Here is a 17,664-nt window from a genome sequence, read left to right on the forward strand (position 1 = left end):
CTCCACTTCCTTATTGGAGGAACTGCAGAGTCATATTGCAAACAGCATGTGTGCTGGGAGCCAGTAGTTGTGACCATTTTGGCAATCAAGCTGTCTCTTTCTAGGTTGTGTTGTCAACATAACAAGCTCTTGAAATAGAGAAGCTGAACAGTGGAGGGTTGGCCCCTTAAGTTTCTTGGGTCTCAGAGTACCTGGAAGTTTACAAATCATCCCCTTCAGTTGTAACCTAAAACCCCTTCTTCTTTCCAGGAGCCCCCTACTGTGTGTCCAAGGGACCAGATTGGGAGCAGAGTTGAGTGACAATCTCATTAACCTTCTGTCAACTCAAGCCTTGTTACCACTTGTTTTCTTCTTTCCTTAGAATGCAAATTCTCTCCCAAGAGGGTCTTTTTTCGCCTGTCAAGCAGATATCCAACCGGCATGCCATGCTGGTGCACCAGATATGTGAAGAGGTGGCGGCAGCCCAGGGGTAGACCTCACTTAGGCTTCCTTATTTCTCTATATCTCATTGGATCTTCCTCTGTAAATTCTTACCTCCTGGATAGCAGAGGGAAAAAATATCTGAATATTAGCCTGGTAAATGAAGTCTTATGCAATAATCTAAACAGTCCCTCTGGTCTTCCTATGTAAACACTCTCTCAGAGTTCTTCCTTCCTGCCCAGCTCTTTTTAAGGTGCATCTTTGGGAGAAGTTGTACCTTACTCTCATGGTGGCAAGTGAGGCTGGTACTCAGGATCACAGGGAGGCCTCTGGGTCCTCCCTGGGCCCCACTGCAGATGGCCTGCTCTGGACCCTCCCTTGACAGCAGAATGCTGAACATGCTGCTCCCATTCCTGAGTACTGGGCTGGCATCTACTGCTGACGACTGCAGCGTGTGCAGTTCAGGGTCTGGGTGCTCCAGGCTCTTTCGGATCTCTGCTCCCTGATCTTCACTCTGCCTTCACTGATGCACCCTCTGGGTCTCCATTATGTCCTCCTGCCAGCCCCTGATTTAGGCAGCCCCTGATTTAGTCTCCCTGTCCCTCTTCATCCTAGGGCTCAGAGCAGAGGATTTGTGTGTTCTGTGTCGCATCCCCTCTGCCTATGTCTCATCCCAGCAGAGCAGTGGCGGACGGCTCCACGAACAGGAACTCGTTCCACCTTAAGGGACAATGGCTACTGTTTCTCTTTTTCCTTTTTTTTCTCTTGTGATGGATTTTTGTTCTGTTGCTCAGACTGGAGTACAGTGGTGTGATCTCGGCTTACTAATACTGCAACTCCCCGCCTCCCAGGTTCAAGCAATTCTCCTGCCGCAGCCTGCCGAGTAGCTTACAGGCATGCGCCACCATGCCTGGCTAATTTTTGTATTTTTAGTAGAGATGGGGTTTCACTATGTTGGCCAGGCTGGTCTTGAACGCCTGACCTCTGGCGATCTGCCCGCCTCGGCCTTCCAAAGTGCTGGGATTACAGGCATGAGCCACCGCGCCCGGCTGACTCCTGTTTTTCTGCCTCAGATGTTTCTTTTAGGCCAAATAAGTCCTCACAAACCAGGAGGTAAGAGGAGGTGAGCTCAACTAGTGGAGAATGAGAGGAGTCAGCAGATGAATGCCCCAACCCCTGGCCTTTAATGAGATAATTCTGAGGTGCGTTCTACACAGTTCCTTAGACGGTTCCCAGAGAAGTCAAGTCCCAGTTGCCCACAGCAGTAACCTGTCCAATAATGCACCTTCCCCACTCTCCACTTCCTCCCTCCCTCCCTCCTGCTTTCTGGGTCCTCCTCAGTAAATGATCTGCACTCAAGTCCTTGTCTCAGGCTCTGCTCTTGAGGGAGTTCAAACTAAGATAGGCCCTGTTAAAACACCCGTGGCTCACACAACTCAGCTTCCTTCTGAAGCCCCTGGTCCTTGGGAGCAGGTAGGAACTTTGGCATCACATCTATGCCACACAGGGATTGTGGGTGACCCCAGGAAGCTGAACCCAGGCCCTCCCTCTGTGTAGCCATGGTGCTCCACTGAGCTGACCGGTATGAAGCTGTCTAGGTTGGAGGAGAAGCGAGTGGGCAGCCGGTGTGTTCATTTTTTTTTTTTAGACAGAGTTTTGCTCCTGTCGCCCAGGCTGGAGTGCAATGGTGCCATCTCCGCTCACTGCAACCTCTGCCTGCCAGGTTCAAGCAATTCTCCCACCTCAGCCTCCTGAGTAGCTGGGATTACAGATGCCCACCACCACGCCCGGCTAATTTTTGTAATTTTATTAGAAATGGGGTTTCACCATGTTGGCCAGGCTGGTCTCGAACTCCTGACCTCAGGTGATTCTCTTGCCTCGGCCTCCCAAAGTGTTGGGATTACAGACGTGAGCCACTGCATTTGGCCTGTAATCCTTGATTCTATCCCCAGAACTCCACTTAACCCACCCACTTAACCTGCTTTAAGGTCAAAGGTCATAAATCAGGGAGATGCAGCATCCAGGACTTTCTGTCTTCGTCCCTTTTCCCAGAATCCACTGGAAACTGAGGAGTGGGCTTTGGGCCTCTCAGTTCTCTGCATAGCCAGCCTCCTTTTCCCAAGCCACACAGGAGAACTCTGATCTAGTAGCAAGACCTGCCTCTCCAGTTGTTATAGGGGGAGACAAAGAAATGTAGAAGCTCCTTTTTCTTTCTCTGGCCATGCTTGTCATTCCCACTACTGTTTTGTTGAGGAAAAAAGGCACTTAGCTTTGAGACTCCAAACTCATCAGTGGCCTCCTTGTTCTGTAAACCTGTGCTGTCTCAAGCTGGTAGCCTGTGGTTATTGAACACTTGCAACATGGCGAATACCCCCGAGGAACTGATTTTTTTTGTTTTGAGACGGAGTCTCGCTCTGTCGCCCAGGTTGGAGTGCAGTAGCGCTATCTCAGCTCACTGCAAGCTCCGCCTCCCAGGTTCACGCCATTCTCCTGCCTCAGCCTCCCGAGTAGCTGGGACTACAGGCGCCCGCCACCACTCCCGGCTAATTTTTTGTATTTTTAGTAGAGACAGGGTTTCACCATGTTAGCCAGGATGGTCTCCATCTCCTGACCTTGTGATCTGTCCGTCTCTGCCTCCCAAAGTGCTGGGATTACAGGCTTGAGCCACCGCACCCAGCCACAAGTTGTGTTTCTATTGGAGAATTTTAGACAATTCTAGACAATGCTCACCTGTTGCTTCCTGGGCCATGAGCCTCTTGTTCTGTCCTCTGGTGGTAGAAACCTATAAGAAAACATGGTCTGGTTGGGTGCGGTGGCTCATGCCTGTAATCCCAACACTTTAGGAGGCCGAGGTGGGTGGATCACAAGGTCAGGAGTTCCGGGCCAGCCTGGCTAACATGGTGAAACTCTGTCTCTAAAAATAATACAAAAAATTAGCCGGACTTGGTGGTACATGCCTGTAATCTCAGCTACTCAGGAGGCTGAGGCAGGAGAATCTTGAACCTGGGAGGAGGAGGTTGTGGTGCGCAAAGATCATGCCATTGCACTCCAGCCTGGGCAACAAAAGCAAAACTGCATCTAAAAAAAAAAAAAAAAGGAAAACAAGGAAAAAAAAATATGATTTAAGGGTAGACTTTAATTATTAGTTTAATATATGCAAAATATTATCCCTGTTCAAATGTGTTGCTCAATTCTGCCTTGAAGGATGAAAGATGAAGGGCTATTCCTTTCTCTCCTGTGGCTTTGGTAGGCAGAAATTGATGAATGGAAACACGTTTTCTGTTGTCATGCACGAATGAATCCATCAATCAATCAATTTATTCACTAAGAAGGAGAATCTAAGTAGAGACAAATGTGTTCATGGTGTGGCAAGATGGTTTATGCTTGTAATCCCAGCACTTTGGAAAGCTGAGGGGGAGGATTGCTTGAGACCAGGAGTTTAAGACTAGCCTGGGCAACATAGTGAGACCCCATCTCTACAAAAGATAGAAAAATTAGCTGGGCATGGTGGCACATGCCTGTAGTTCCAGCTACTCGGGAGGCTGAGGCAGGAGGGTCTCTTGAGCCCAAGAGATTGAGGCTGCAGTGAGCTATGATCATGCCACTGCACTCCAGCCTGGGTGACAGAGTGAGACCCCATCTCAAAATTACAAAACAAAACAAATACAAAAGTGATGGGTTTAGTTTTAAATAGGGCCTAGGTTCAGGATTTCTGGCAGCCCAGTTTGGACAACCTGAGCTCATCCCTAGCCCCACCGTCACAGGAGGGTGAGCTGCTCTTTTGGGAGATTAGATTAGAGAATAAGGGATTCTAGCAGCATCTGTCTGATTTCCTGAACAGCAGAGCTCCAAGCCCCAGTGATAGAAGTCATGGCCACCCTTCACCAAGTGTCTGGGGTGCAGGGAGGGCCAGTCTGTGATGAAGAAGAAAGAACCCCTCAGGGAAGACTTTCTGGTTACTGGAAGCCCTTTAGGCTCTGGATTTGCCTCTTACACTGAGCTCTCCATGCAGTTCTGACACTGAGATTAGATGAGATTATCTAGAAACCACTGCATCTGCAAATGCATTCCCCTAAGGTTATTTCTATTACCTGCAAAGGAAAGAAGCTTAACTAATAGAGTAGTGGGTCCAGATGGGGAAACTTAATGGGAGAGCTTTAACTTATTTAATTTATAGTGTTTATAGCTCAAGAAGAAAGAACCAGAAGATATATACATATTTTTTCTACAAATAAAGCTGATCAGTGGCCTCCTTTTTCAGGGTAGCTGACACAGTTCTCAGCACCACCCCACAGCTGCATTTTGGGTTCAACAGACTTTTGTGGTTGGCCTGGGAAGCAGATCACCATTTATAACATTGTTTCTAAGGGAGACACATTCCAAGATCCAAACAATGAATTTAGCAAAGAATGCTTGGCTTCCAGGCTGGATGAGCTCGGCTGGTTGTACCTTGGGGGTTGGCCTGAGGCTCCCTCTCCCTTTGGTCAGTAGACACTGCAGGGTTGGGGGTAGGCACGTGAAGGGGAGAGCTCTGAACAGATAGGGAACCTGCAGCAGGGCTGCTCAAGGGCCTCCTGTGTGCTGGGGGCGCCAGGAGGTCCAGGGATGGAAAAGGGGGAGGTGAGAAATGGACAAAGAAACTTGGCCTCCTTGGCATTGCTGTCATGTCTGGCCGGCCCGCCAAGTCGAAGGGGCCTGTTTAGCCCCTGTCCGGCTCAAACTCTTTTGGGAAGAAGCTGGGGTGTTAGAAAAAAAAAAAAAAAAAATCCCACAGCCTCTGCCTGGGGAACCCGGGCCGCTGGAGGTGGGCTTGGTGGGGCAGCGTGTTTGTTCCCTGGGAGTGGCTGTCACAGCGCCGGGTGAACCAAGCAGCTTGGGCCAAGTCTCCATCCCTCTTGGAGAGGGCAGCAGCAATGAGGTGAGGGGAGCCAGCTCATCCTCCCCAACCCTGCACTCCCACCCCCTCCCCACCCCCAGCCCGGAAGAATCGCTGGCGGCGGGAGCCTGGACGAGCTGGCGGGGAAGGGGACGCAGCCACAGCATTGTCTGGGAGGGAGGGGAGAAGCTCCGCCCCTAGAGGGGAGGGGAGAAGAGGAGGGGGCGGGAGACAAGGGGAGGAAGAAAGGCGAAGGCAAGGCGAAGGGGTGTGGAGTGATATGAAGATCGAGAGAAAAGAGGGGACAGCGGACTAGCAGACCCGGTAGGGGCTGAAAAAGGCCAAGGGGCGGGAGGGAGGGAGAGGAAAGAGGAGGGGAGCGAGGAGGGCGGGGCGCCCGGTCCCCAATCGCGCGGCCACCGCCTGCCCAGCCTGGCTGGATTTGAGCCCTGCCCGCCGATCGCTGGCCGAGGCGCCCCCACTTTTCACCTCCACGGTTCCCGCGGCGCGGGCGCGATGCAGCTGGCCCGGGGTGCAGGCAAGGCGCGGGGCGCGGGGCACTGGGAGCTAGGCACTGGCGAGGGATGCCGGGCGCAAGGTGCAGGGCGCGGGCCACTCTCTTTCCACGTCCCCCCACCTCGCCAAAGTTTTTCCACGATGGTCCCTATCCCAGCTGGGTCAGCCCCTTAGCCCTCGCCTGCTTCTTGTCTCCTCTTTCCTCCCCCAGCCGCGGAGCTCCCGGGGTGCATCAACTCCCCCTCCTTGCCCCCCCGGGGCCGTGTAGGCGCAGAGCCCCAGCCGGCCTGCCTTGCATCCGAAGAAAGTTGTGGCTTGGAGCTTGGAAAGCCTCCGAGAAAGGAGGCTTCTCGGACCCCTGGGGGTGTCCTTACTTCTTTTCGAGCCCACGATGGGAAGGTGCTCCCACCCCATCCCCGGGGTCTCTGAGACTTCCTGGCGAGGTGGGGCAGCGTGGCAGGTGCAGGGTTCCGGAGGCCCTGACAGACCCGGAGAGTGCCCGACCCCAATCCGCCGCCGTCTTCTAGGCAGATTTCCCCGAGGCGGGTCCTAGTCCCGGCTCGGGGAGACGGCGAGCTTCAGAAGGGCACAGGGTGAGCGGGGGCCCTTGGCCTCCGGGCACTTCCCCTTTGCGGTCTCCCCGCCCTCCTTCGGAGCTGGTGCCTGAGGTCGCTGGGGACCTCAGCCTGGCGTCTTCTCTCCCCCCAAGTGAGGCAGGTGCCGTGGGCGGCCCCGGCTACTTCTGCATTTCCAGCGCTTACTTTACATTCAGCTCTAAGTCGGAGAGTTCTGGGGACAGCCGAGAGTGCCAGTGGCCTCACTGGGAGACTGAGGGTTCTGTTTCACCTCTGGGGCGCTGCGTGGGTCCGGGCTGTCCACAGCCCCTCTGCGCCTCAGTGACAGGAGAAGCCGAGCACGAGGCCTCTGATCACTGCGTGCACTCTATTTCCCAGGTATCTGGAATCCTGGCGCCTAGAACGTGTTTTTCGGGAGAGCAGAGGCTGTGTCTAGGGCAAGCTGGGGTTATAGTAAGTACCTTGTAAATGATGAATGAATGTATGAACCAATCAGCTGACAAACAACAATTTGTCCTGGAGGGGGCCCAGTTCCTGCCACAGTTGATCTTAGTACAATGGGAGGAAAGAATTAGAAACAATGATTCTTTTAAACAGCCGGGAAGACAGAGCCAGGGGCCTTCTTTCAGGAACATCTGGATGAGGAATCTGCAGCTAGGCTTATTGTACTAATAAATCCACATTTACTTAATAGGCACTTTTTCTGCAGGTGGTCTGAAGAATTAAAGAAATCTCACATGGCAAAGCTATATCGGGTTGTTTGAGGAGAGTCAATTTTCAAAAAAACCAAAACACTCGTGTTCAAATGTAGTGTCCCAGGGACACAGTGTGGCATCTACCTGGGTGGTGGCCATTTGGGATCAGAGACCCTTGCGTGGGGGCATTGGGTGTGGGCAGCAGCTGCGTTTTCTCCTCTGGACAGGTCAACCTGATGCCTAGGGGCTGTGGCAGTCCAGCAGGCCTCACAGGGGTAGAAGAGGGCCTCAAATGATGGCTGAGCTTGGAGAGGGGGTAGTTTTGGAAAGAGTGGGAGTTCTTCCCCTGGGAGAAGGTGGAGGCATAGTGTATAGCCTGCCTGGGCACCTGCAGTGTGGACTGGTACAGCTTGGGAATCCCTCTGCTGGGGAGTCTGGAAGGCAAGTTCCGCTCCTCCTTCAGCAGATGGAAGAGCAGAGGTGCAATATCGGGGAGACACATGGTAAGCCTTGGGGTGCAGTCTAGACATATCCCAAGTGCTTCACTCCCCTCATTTTTATGCTGCTGAAATTGGGTTGGAATCATGATGGCCCCTTTGAGAAGCCTGGCTGAGAGGAGACCAGGGATCTGAGGTCCCTTTTCATGCCTTCCTCCAGGGGAAGGGGACTGTGTGCCCTCCACATCTGGCCAACTTGGGCTGTGCCCGCACCTGCTGTATCTCCAGCCAGCATCATCCCCACTTTCCTGAGCGTGGCCTCACTCTGTCCCTGGTGCTCCACAGCCTACCTCTCTGCATCTCTACATGGCTTCTGTTTGGAGGTTCAGGTCTTCTCACCAGTTTGTGTCATCTTAGGAGTCAGTTGATGTGGTGGACAACCCTATGCCTTGTTTTCAATCCTTTGGATGCTCTGATCCACCTGAGACATCCCAGTTGCTATTGGTTTTGCTTTTACTTCTTGGTCTATTTCCTGGTGCCCTGGAGTCAGGCTTCATGTCTGCGTTCCATGCGTGAGCTGCTTAGGAATGGCTGAGTGACTCGGCTGGAGAGGTGCCCAGGGTGTGCATCTGCTGTCTCAGAGGGCTGGACGGCATTGCTTGCCAGAGAAGGGACCTGTCATCAAAGCACAAAAGAACCTGGGCCTGATTATTGCTTTCAGACCTCTTCAGGATATTTTGGCAGGAAGTGTCCTTACTGAGTGGGTGGGGTGGGGGGAGCAGAAAGGCAGGGTCAGGTCGCCAGAGAGTCTCACAGAGAGGCTGGGAGATGGACTGAGTGACCCCACGAGTAGTCCCAGGACTCATCTCCCCCAGAGCGAGAAACAGGGCAGGTCTCAGCAGTGTGCTTGGAATGGAACAAGTTGTTCAGCATCTGTCTTCAATCTGTAGTAGCTGAGAGCTGCCACAGCTGGGTTTATAAAGCGAGGGTAGCAATTCCCTCCTGCTACCTCCCTAATACTCTTCACAGTGTGGTCCAGTTGTTTACTCCAATGACACACTGTCCTATTTCAATACCTCCCTGTCTACAAGAAGAATTTTTATTTTTTATTTGTATTTATTATTTATTTTTTTGACATGGGGTCTCTGTTGCCCAGGCTGGAGTGCAGTGGTGCAATAATGGCTTACTGCAGCCTCAATCTCCCGGGCCCAAACAATCCTCCCACCTCAGCCTCTTGAGTAGCTGAGACCCCAGGCATATGCCACCATACCCAGTTAAGTTTTTATTTTAATTTTTTAATAGTGATGAAGTCTCGCTATGTTACCCAGGCTGGTCTCAAACACCTGAGCTCAAGCCATCCTCCTGCCTCAGCCTCCACAGCCTACACCTCTAGGATTACAGGTGTGAGCCACTGTGCCTGGCCCAGAAGAATGTATAAATGTCCTCAAGGTGGAGAGAGCCCCCACAGGTCTCACTGCTGGTTTCATTTATTTGGCCTCTTGTGGGTTCCCGTGGACCACGTGGCTGTGTGAGGTGGGGGTTGGGAATGGGGCAGGAAGCACCAGGGAAGGAGGGTGGCACATCCTCTGACTTGGGCTGGGCAGCCAGTGGGTCATTTTTTATCATTTCTGGGATGGCAGACTCTAAAGCCTGTCATTACAGGTTGATGCAGCTGTTTGGGGTGACAGCTTGGGGCTGGGGAACTGCTGCTCAAGGCAGCTGTGGTGGTACCAGAGAGAGACCCTCTCATCCATTCCTGTGGAACAGGCAAAGTGACTTCCAAGGGCTTTTCCTATTCCTTGAATTGGTGAAAATTGGCAGAGAAATACCTGTGCTTTCTTTGAACATGTCGACCCAAAGTGATCTGGCAAAGTAGATTTACTTCATCAGCATTGTGCTTTAACCGTCATTGGCATCCAGTGAAGTGCTCATTTTTATAAATGTCATGAAAAGAGTATTGGATTTGGAGTTTGAATTGCATCTTACCATTTCCTAGCTGTGGGATACTGGATAATGTAATAGATGCTGTCAGCCTCCTGCCCATGTTCCACTGGTCTCAACCAATGACTGATGGGAGAAGGTGTGCAAATACTCCAGCTTCCTCGCCTCTCTGTTGGGATAAGTTTGGGGCATGTTCTGTGCTGTCTCTAAGAGTTCCCTTGCAGGACTGAATCCCGACTGCTCAGTGTTAGCTCGCTCACTTCCTCATCTCACTTTCCCACTCCCTTTGTACTTGAACTTAAATTCTTGTTTCATGATCTACTTTTGGGTGAAACCAACCTAAGACAGGTTTTAACCTATAGTTAAAAGTCATTAAAGGTTTCAGTTTCAGGCCGGGCACGGTGGCTCATGCCTGTAATCCCAGTACTTTGGGAGGCTGAGGCGGGTGGATCACCTGAGGTCGGGAGTTCAAGACCAGCCTGACCAACATGGTGAAACCTTGTCTCTACTAAAAATACAAAAATTAGCCGGGCATGGTGGCAGGTGCCTGTCATCCCAGCTGCTCAGGAGGCTGAGGCAGGAGAATCACTTGAACCTGGGAGGCAGGGGTTGCAATGAGCTGAGATCTCGCCATTGTGCTCCAGCCTCGGCAACAAGAACAAAACTTCCTCTAAAAAAAAAAAGAAAAAAGAAAGAAAGAAAAGATAAGACTCAGTTTCCCCAACTGTAAGATGGAAATTATAATAACTATCTCACAGCAATATTGCGAGGGTCAAATGAGATATCATATGTGCTCAGCCTGGCACATAGCAAGCGTGTAGAAAACCATTTGCCGGTTAGAAGCAGGCTATGATGGATTTGGGAGTGTGTATTTTGGTGGAACATAGAGAGTTACAGTGCTTGGAGAGAGAGGCTGCTCTTAGGTTAGGTGAGGAAGCTGAGGTCACCTGCACATGGTTTGCATTCCTAGGTTGTGACCAGTGATGTGCTGGTAAACATTTAACACCTGGCTCTTGGTAAGGGTTTTGGGGGAAGCCCTGCTTTGTGGTGTTTTCCAATTTATGGGATATAAATAAATATTCCCACTATGACTGACTTTACTCTACTAACCTGGTGTCAGTGAACACTCAGTTGGGAAGAGTTGTGCGCCATTGGCACCTGAGAGCCAGTGGGAGCTGGCCCCAGCACACATCTGGCCATGACTAAGTCAGCATGTGACCCCAGTGATTTCAATTTCCAATTCTGTACATGGGAAGGGGAGGATAAGACTTGTACTAGGCATCCAAGACATGGGATATGTTCAAGCGCTGCCCTGAACCGGTTGAACCTCACCCGCATGTGAGATACTTCTGGGGTACATTTAATGATTATAATTATTATTGTTTTTTTGAGATGGAGTCTCACTCTGTTGCCCAGGCTGGAATGCAGTGGCATGATCTTGGCTCACTGCAACCTCTACATCCTGAGTTCAAGCGATTCTCCTGCCTCAGCCTCCCAAGTAGCTGGGACTACAGGTGCATGCCACCACGCCCAGCTAATTTTTGTATTTTTAGTAGATACGGGGTTTCACCATGTTGGCCGGGCTGGTCTTGAACTCCTGACCTCAAGTGACCCACCCATCTCAGCCTCCCAAAATGCTGTGATTACAGGCATGAGCCACTGCGTCTGACTAATGATTATTGAAATATTTATGCTGTGAGACTTTCCGACTCTCAGTTTCCCCATCTCCAAGGCAAGGGATTAAATGATTCCACGTGTCCCTTCTAACCCTTGACCTCTTTCAGAAGAGTCATTGCCTTGTCCTTCTGTCTATACAAGAACAAAACCTCAAAAAACCTTTAATGACAAAAAACCTTTTGTGTGGACTACATATGTGGCACCCACCATGAGACACCCAGCACTGGCCCTTCCTAGAGTCCTTCCTGCTGGGAATTCAGTGGACATTAACCCAGTATAATCCTGCTTGTCTTGTATATCAGTTTCACCTCAGGGCTCCAGCATGGTGTGTCTCCAGAGGAGGACTGGAGAGGTGGGAGGGGGAGGGACTGGTTTCTTACGGAATGGACAGTCCCTTCCTTTCTGAATCACTGTGCAACATTATAGACACCCGAGTGGAGTCTGCTCACGGTTTGCTTTCCTAGGTTATGACCAGTGATGTGCTGGTAAATGTTTAATACCTGGCTCTTTTTGGAAGGAGGTCTGGAGAAAAGTCTGTGTGGAGAAAGAGAAGTTTCTGTGACAGAATTCAACATCTTGGTGTAATTTTACTCTTAATGCTCTGTTGACAACCCTCCCAAACAAGTCCCTGACTCAGCAGTTCCACCCCTAGGAATTCTTCCCCTAGGGATGTAATTGGATAAATGCAGAAAAGTATGTATATGGGGATGTCCCTCACAGCATTATTTATAATAATGACAACACTCCATAGTGACAAATGGAGACCAAATGCCCAACAGTCATACATTAGTTAACCATGGCATATCTATACTTTGGAATACTATGTAGCTACAAAAACATAGGCTGCAGGTGTGTAGCTATTAACATGGAAGAATATGATATATATGTTTTTTGAGATGAAGTTTCACTCTTGTGGCCCAGGCTGGAGTGCAATGGTGTGATCTCAGCTCACTGCAATCTCCGCCTCCCAGGTTCAAGCAATTCTCCTGCCTTTGCCTTCCGAGTAGCTGGGATTACAGGTGCACCACCACGCCCAGCTAATTTTTTGTATTTTTAGTAGAGATGGGATCTCAGGTGATCCACCTGCCTTGGTCTCCCAAAGTGCTGGCATTACAGGTGTGAGCCACCGGAGTATGATATATTTTTAAGAAGCAGGTTATCAAACTGTGTGCTATTTTTACAAACTGTATCACCCATTTATATTAGCATCTGGAAGGATGTATGGTAAAATGTTAATAGTGATTATCTCTGGGTGGTGGAGTTTTGGGAGATTTCGATCTTCATCTTTTTTCATATGTAATAATTTATTTTTATTTTTTATTGTGGTAAAATATGCATACCATAAAATTTACCCTTTTAATCATTTCTAAGTGTACAAATTAGTGGCATTAACTATATTCACAATGTTGTACAACCCATCACCATTATCCACGTCCAGAACTTTTTTGTCATTCCAAACAGAAACTCCGTACCCATTAAACAATAACCCCCTCATTCCTGTCTCCTTCCAGCTCCTGGCAGCTTCTAGTCTACTTCCTGTCTTTATGAATTTGCCTCTTCTAGCTACCTCATATAAATGGGATCAAACAATATTTGTCCTTTTGTGGATATTAATCTTTTCATTTATCTATATATATTTTTCATTTTTGTTTTTGAGACACGGTCTTACTCTGTTGCCCTTGCTAGAGTGCACTGGTACAGTCATGGCTGTCTGCAGCCTCCACCTCCCGGGCTCAAGTCATCCTCCCACCTCACCTCAGCCTCCCAAGTAGCTGGGACTACAGGTGCATGCCACCACACCCAGCTAATTTTTTATTTTTTTGTAGAGACGAGATTTTGCCATGTTACCCAAGCTGGTCTTGAACTCCTGCGTGCAAGCGATGCTCCTGTCTCGGCCTCCCAAATTGCTGGGATCACAGGTGTGAGCCATGGAACCTGACCTATATTTTAAAAATAAACCAAAAAAATGTTTATTTTACTTATGTAATAGAAAGGAAAGGGAAGCCCTGGCAGACAGTTGTGGTATTTGGCCCCTGGTGATTCCATCTCAAGCTGGGTCATGTGGTCCTGACTATCCTTCCCGGCCCGGGCAGTGTCAGGGTGCTGCCTCCATCTCAGCCTCACAGGACGAAAGTGGCCAGGGTGCAGGTGTGCAGCACCACTGGCTTGGGAGCTGACCACAGTGTGGCTTGCTGGCTGCTGGCAGCTGGTCCATGGGGCCCAGACCCCCTGCTGCTGAATCTCAGGGTTTTCTGTGTGGTGATGGGTTTGGAAGGGTGGGCTCATGATTCGCCATGACTTTAATGGAGCAGCTGCCATGCAGAGAGAGAGAGATTCAAACCAGGTAGAGGTGGAGTTGTGTGGTGACTAGCTTCCTTGAAGCTCGAGAAGGAGGGTCTCTGACTTTCTATTTCAAGCATCCTTTGTGTGTGCCAAACCGCTGCCCTGTTAAACACCCATCCCAGCGGCTGTAGGGCTGGCTGTTGAATGTTTTGTCCATAGCATGGCATGGGATGCAGGGGGCTTTGGTGGGGTCCACGAGGCCTCAGGTACTCTGGGGAGATGGGTGGTAGCCTCAGATAATCAGTGCCCCTTCCTAAAGTGCCATGTCGGGCCTTACAGCTGATCACACAGACATTTGGGGCAAGGATGGCTCTTTTGTGTACAGTCGGGGCCATGGTGCCACGGAGTGGGGGCTGGTGAGGCAGAGTGTGCCCGCAGGTCAGCTCAGGAAACTGCGGGACCCAGGACTGGGAAACCAGGTCACATGACTCTATTCAGGGGTCACGGGAGTGGGTCAGGTGGCTTTTCTCTGGGACATTTGTTCTGAGGCAAATGCTGTGAGTTCCTTGTTAGGTGAGTTCCCTGAAGTGCCTGCGGCTCCTCCAGTGAGTTGGTAAGAGCGTGAGCCTGGGAGAGCACTCATGGTCTCTTCACCTGGCCCTGCCGCGTGGGCAGCTGCCCTTTGAATCTTAGGCAGTCGTGGGGGTGTACAGAGGTTTGATAGAGCCGCCTCTGCAGGCCGTGTGGAGGAGCAGTTCTGCTTTTCATGGGGCTGACTTTCCTTTAGGGCTGGTCAGCTATGCCCAGGGTAGACAGAGGAGGGTGTGAACGTGCTACTGTGGCAAACTTCCCCTGGAAATGGTCTGGAAACCCCCCGATGTGCCATTTCTCCTGGCACTAGGAGGGGTCTGAGATTTGCTGTGAGCGGGGAATTTCCCCACACATGTTGCTGGGTGCGTTAACTCGAGGTTAAAGGAAGGGGGATGTCAGATGCGCTGCAGTGACTGCTGCCCCTACCACCCTGGAGGGCTCTGGACACACCCAGCACTTCCTTTGCTCTTCCCACTCACTGCTTTTCAAGTCCAAGGAACCTGCTGGGGTCTGGGGGTGGAGGAGGCCAGCGATCTTAGCTTTTGGGTTTTCAGTCCTGTCCCCAGGTGGCGAGTAGAGGAAACCCCAAGATCGCTGCACACAGAACTCAGAGTCTCAGCCTATAGCACCAAAAAAGGAAGAATACTGGGGTTCCCTTGAGGAAGGGGATGTGAAGTCAGAGATGAGTCTGAGTGGCCTGCGACTTGGAAACCACGCAGTAAACAGGAAGTGTGACTACCAAAGAAATCTGAACTTGTAGGAAACAGGGGACCCGGAGCCAGCCCCTCCTTACCTGCTTGGATCAGTCTGTCTCTCTCTCTGCAAAGCTGGGAGAAGAACCCTCAGATAGGCCAGCAGGAGCACTTGGGGACACAGGCCTCGGGCGCTCTCTGCAGGGTGGCCTCCCTTAAATCCCGTAGTTACTGGACGGGAGGAAAGCTTACCTTGCTCTTCCCCAGGTAGACATTAAAACCACCCTATAAACTGGCTTGGCTTTGAGAAATGCAGGCCAGGGAGTATCTCGTCTTATTTGCTTTATTGGGGCCAGTGTTGTCTCCGCCAGCTTCCCACTCTCCCCTTGGGTTCCACAGCCACAAGGAATTTGTCACTTGGTTGAATTGGAGCCCACGAGGGGCTATGTCTTGGCTGGTTAGCATTCTAGGTCTTGAGTTTCTCTGAGCCAGAGTCTAGTTCTACACATACCAAGCACACACACCATGCACGTGGACACACACATACACACATACACAGCACTACACCACCCCCCAACCATACCCTCCATACACACACACACACACACACACACACAGAGCGATACACCACCCCCCAACCATACCCTCCATCCACACACTGGACTCTCACTCACACACCGGGAGCTATGCTCACACCCACGCACACACAGCTGCTTCTTTCTGGAGTCTGTGCTTCCTCTATGCTTCCTTTATTGTCCTGCTTCAGCGCCCTGGCTCTCTGATTAGAGGCTAAGGGCTCTGAGTTTCCTTCTACAACATCCATCCTAAAGGTGAGGCACTTGTGGACGCCGGTGGGGCTTCCCTGTAAACGTGTGGCTGCTCCTCTGGCCTGCGAGGCCATTGTCTGGGTGGGCCCAGTGGTGGCCTTCTGGGTCACTCACCTGGCCACCCGCCCACTGGTGTGGAGTTGGAGGCAGGCCTTTCCGGCAGGAGTCCCAGGACTGCTTCCTCCCATCTCCCGCAGTTGCGTCTGGGAACCCAGGCTTGGGCAGGGAGGGCTGGGCTGGGCCGCAGTTGGTGGTGGAAGAGCTGGGGCTTCGTAGGCTGACCTGCTTGAAGAAACCCCAGCATGGCTCTTGGTGCGTCTCAGTTCCTCCTGTGTCGGTGGGCCAGGCAGGGGCAGCCCCGGGGATGGCAGTGGGGTAGCTTGCCAGGAAGGGCCTGTACCTGTCATTTACCAAGCATCGAAGCTTTTCTGGGAATGGGGTGGGGATGGTCTGTGGGGCCTGTGAGTGGGAGGGGTAGTTCATTGTCCCCTCAGTGTCCCACCCAGTGTGTGATACGGGACTGAGAGTCGATGCTGTGACTGCAAGTACCCACGTCCTGGACCTGTGGCTCTGGGCCTCTCTCCCTGTCCCCTGCAGGGTCTGCTTTTTCCACAGCTTGTCCTCTAGGATGGTCACTCACTCACCTCCCATCCCCAGGACCCCCCAGCCTGCTGTGGGCTGGTAACTGGAGCCAACCTGCTCCTGCTGCTCCATAGTGAGCCTCTCAGATCCAGCGCTCAGCCAGAGAGCCATAGGAGAGCACTGGGCTTCGTGTCGGCTCTGCCACCTGGGACAAGCCACCTAACCTCTGGGACCTTCTGTTTCTCATCTGTAAAATGGCTAAAGTGAAGCCTTCCCCATGAGGTTCTTGGAGGGACTAAGATAAAGCACCTAGAGCCAGCTACCAGCAGCAGCGGCAGCCCTGGGTGCTTATTAGGACTGCACCTTCTCGGATCCCACCCCAGAATTACTGAATCAGACACTGGGACAAAGGGACCTGCAATCTGTATTTTAACAAGCCCTCGGAGGGATTCCAATACACACTCAAGTGGGAGAACCACTCCTCCAGAATACAGTTGGGTTGACTGATTTTTGGCTGAAAGCACTTTCTTCCTTACCACCTCAAGAGAAGCTGTAGTCTATAGGGGTTCCGCTTGGCAGCTGCACCGTCCCAGATTTGAGCCTCAGCTCCGCCCCTTCCTAGCTGTGTGTCTTGGGGCAAGTGGCATAGCTTCTTTGTGCCTCAACTGTTCAACTGCAAAATGAGGATAATAAAATTTCTTTCTTAATGAGGTTGGTGTAGGGGTTAAAAGAGTCCAAGCAGTGATGGGGCTTCTGTTCCATAAAGCAGGAAGACAGAAGGTAGAGTGTGCCATTTCCTTCTGGGGCAGCCCGCATTTTGCCCATGCCCAGGACAGGCTTGGGTTTGGGAAGCATGATCTGGCATCTCTTACCATCTCTAGGTCTTGGCAGGGCCCCAGCCTGCAGCTCAAGTCTCCTTCCTCATGTGGTGCAATGGGGCTGGGGTTTCCTGTTTGCCATCCACACCGCTTCCTGCCCCACTACGAGGGGTCCGAAGTGCAGAGGGATCAGCACTATCTCCTCTGCCATTGCTTGGTTACAAAGCAGATTCCCTCAGGAGACCTGGCCAGTTGGTCTTTAACACTGTAGTGGAAAGCACTGTGCCCAGCAACTTTCTTCTCCAACCCAGGAGATCCAGGGTGTCCTCAGAGGGAGGGGCAGGGCTCAGAGAAGAGGCGTGCACAGGCCCCAAAAGGGGAAGCTATAGGCCCCCAGTGAGCATTTCCTTTGCATCAGACCTGGGGCCTGGGGCTGGGGTCTGGCTTCTGTGACATGGTGCCCTGGCTTGCAAGAAGGAGCCCTTTGCATCAGCTCAGTGCCTGCACACATGGACCCTGCGGGACGCTCTACACTGTCCCCTTTCTTCTTGGAAATATTAGTAGCAGGGAGACGGTGCTAAATACCCAACTCAGTTTGTTTTTAGAAAATTCCACCCCTTCGTTTCTTGAAGGGCTGCTTTGAAATACTTATGGTGATGTCCTCAGTCTACACAGTTCTTTCCTACAGGTTCCACAGTGGTGCTCAGCCCTGGATGTACACTGGCATGACCTGG

The 17,664-nt window shown here is 51.5% G+C and overlaps 1 protein-coding gene across 5 annotated transcripts in view; it reads left to right on the plus strand.

Moving 5' to 3' along the window:
* Positions 1 to 5,512: 5,512 nt before the first annotated feature.
* The window catches only part of RASSF2 (Ras association domain family member 2), a 42,875-nt gene continuing 30,723 nt past the window's right edge, over positions 5,513 to 17,664 (plus strand). Inside the window, exons 1-2 of one of the 5 annotated variants that reach the window (XM_008019032.3) lie at positions 5,518 to 5,620; positions 6,766 to 6,840. The gene's annotated coding sequence lies outside the window, so the exon portion shown is untranslated. Of the gene's footprint in view, positions 5,621 to 5,698; positions 5,835 to 5,858; positions 6,841 to 17,664 lie in introns of those variants that run through there. The other 4 variants (XM_008019027.3, XM_008019040.3, XM_073007129.1 and 1 more) reach the window with 4 other exon arrangements.

This window comes from Chlorocebus sabaeus, chromosome 2, assembly GCF_047675955.1.
Source record: "Chlorocebus sabaeus isolate Y175 chromosome 2, mChlSab1.0.hap1, whole genome shotgun sequence".
NCBI classification, from domain to species: Eukaryota; Metazoa; Chordata; class Mammalia; order Primates; family Cercopithecidae; genus Chlorocebus; species Chlorocebus sabaeus.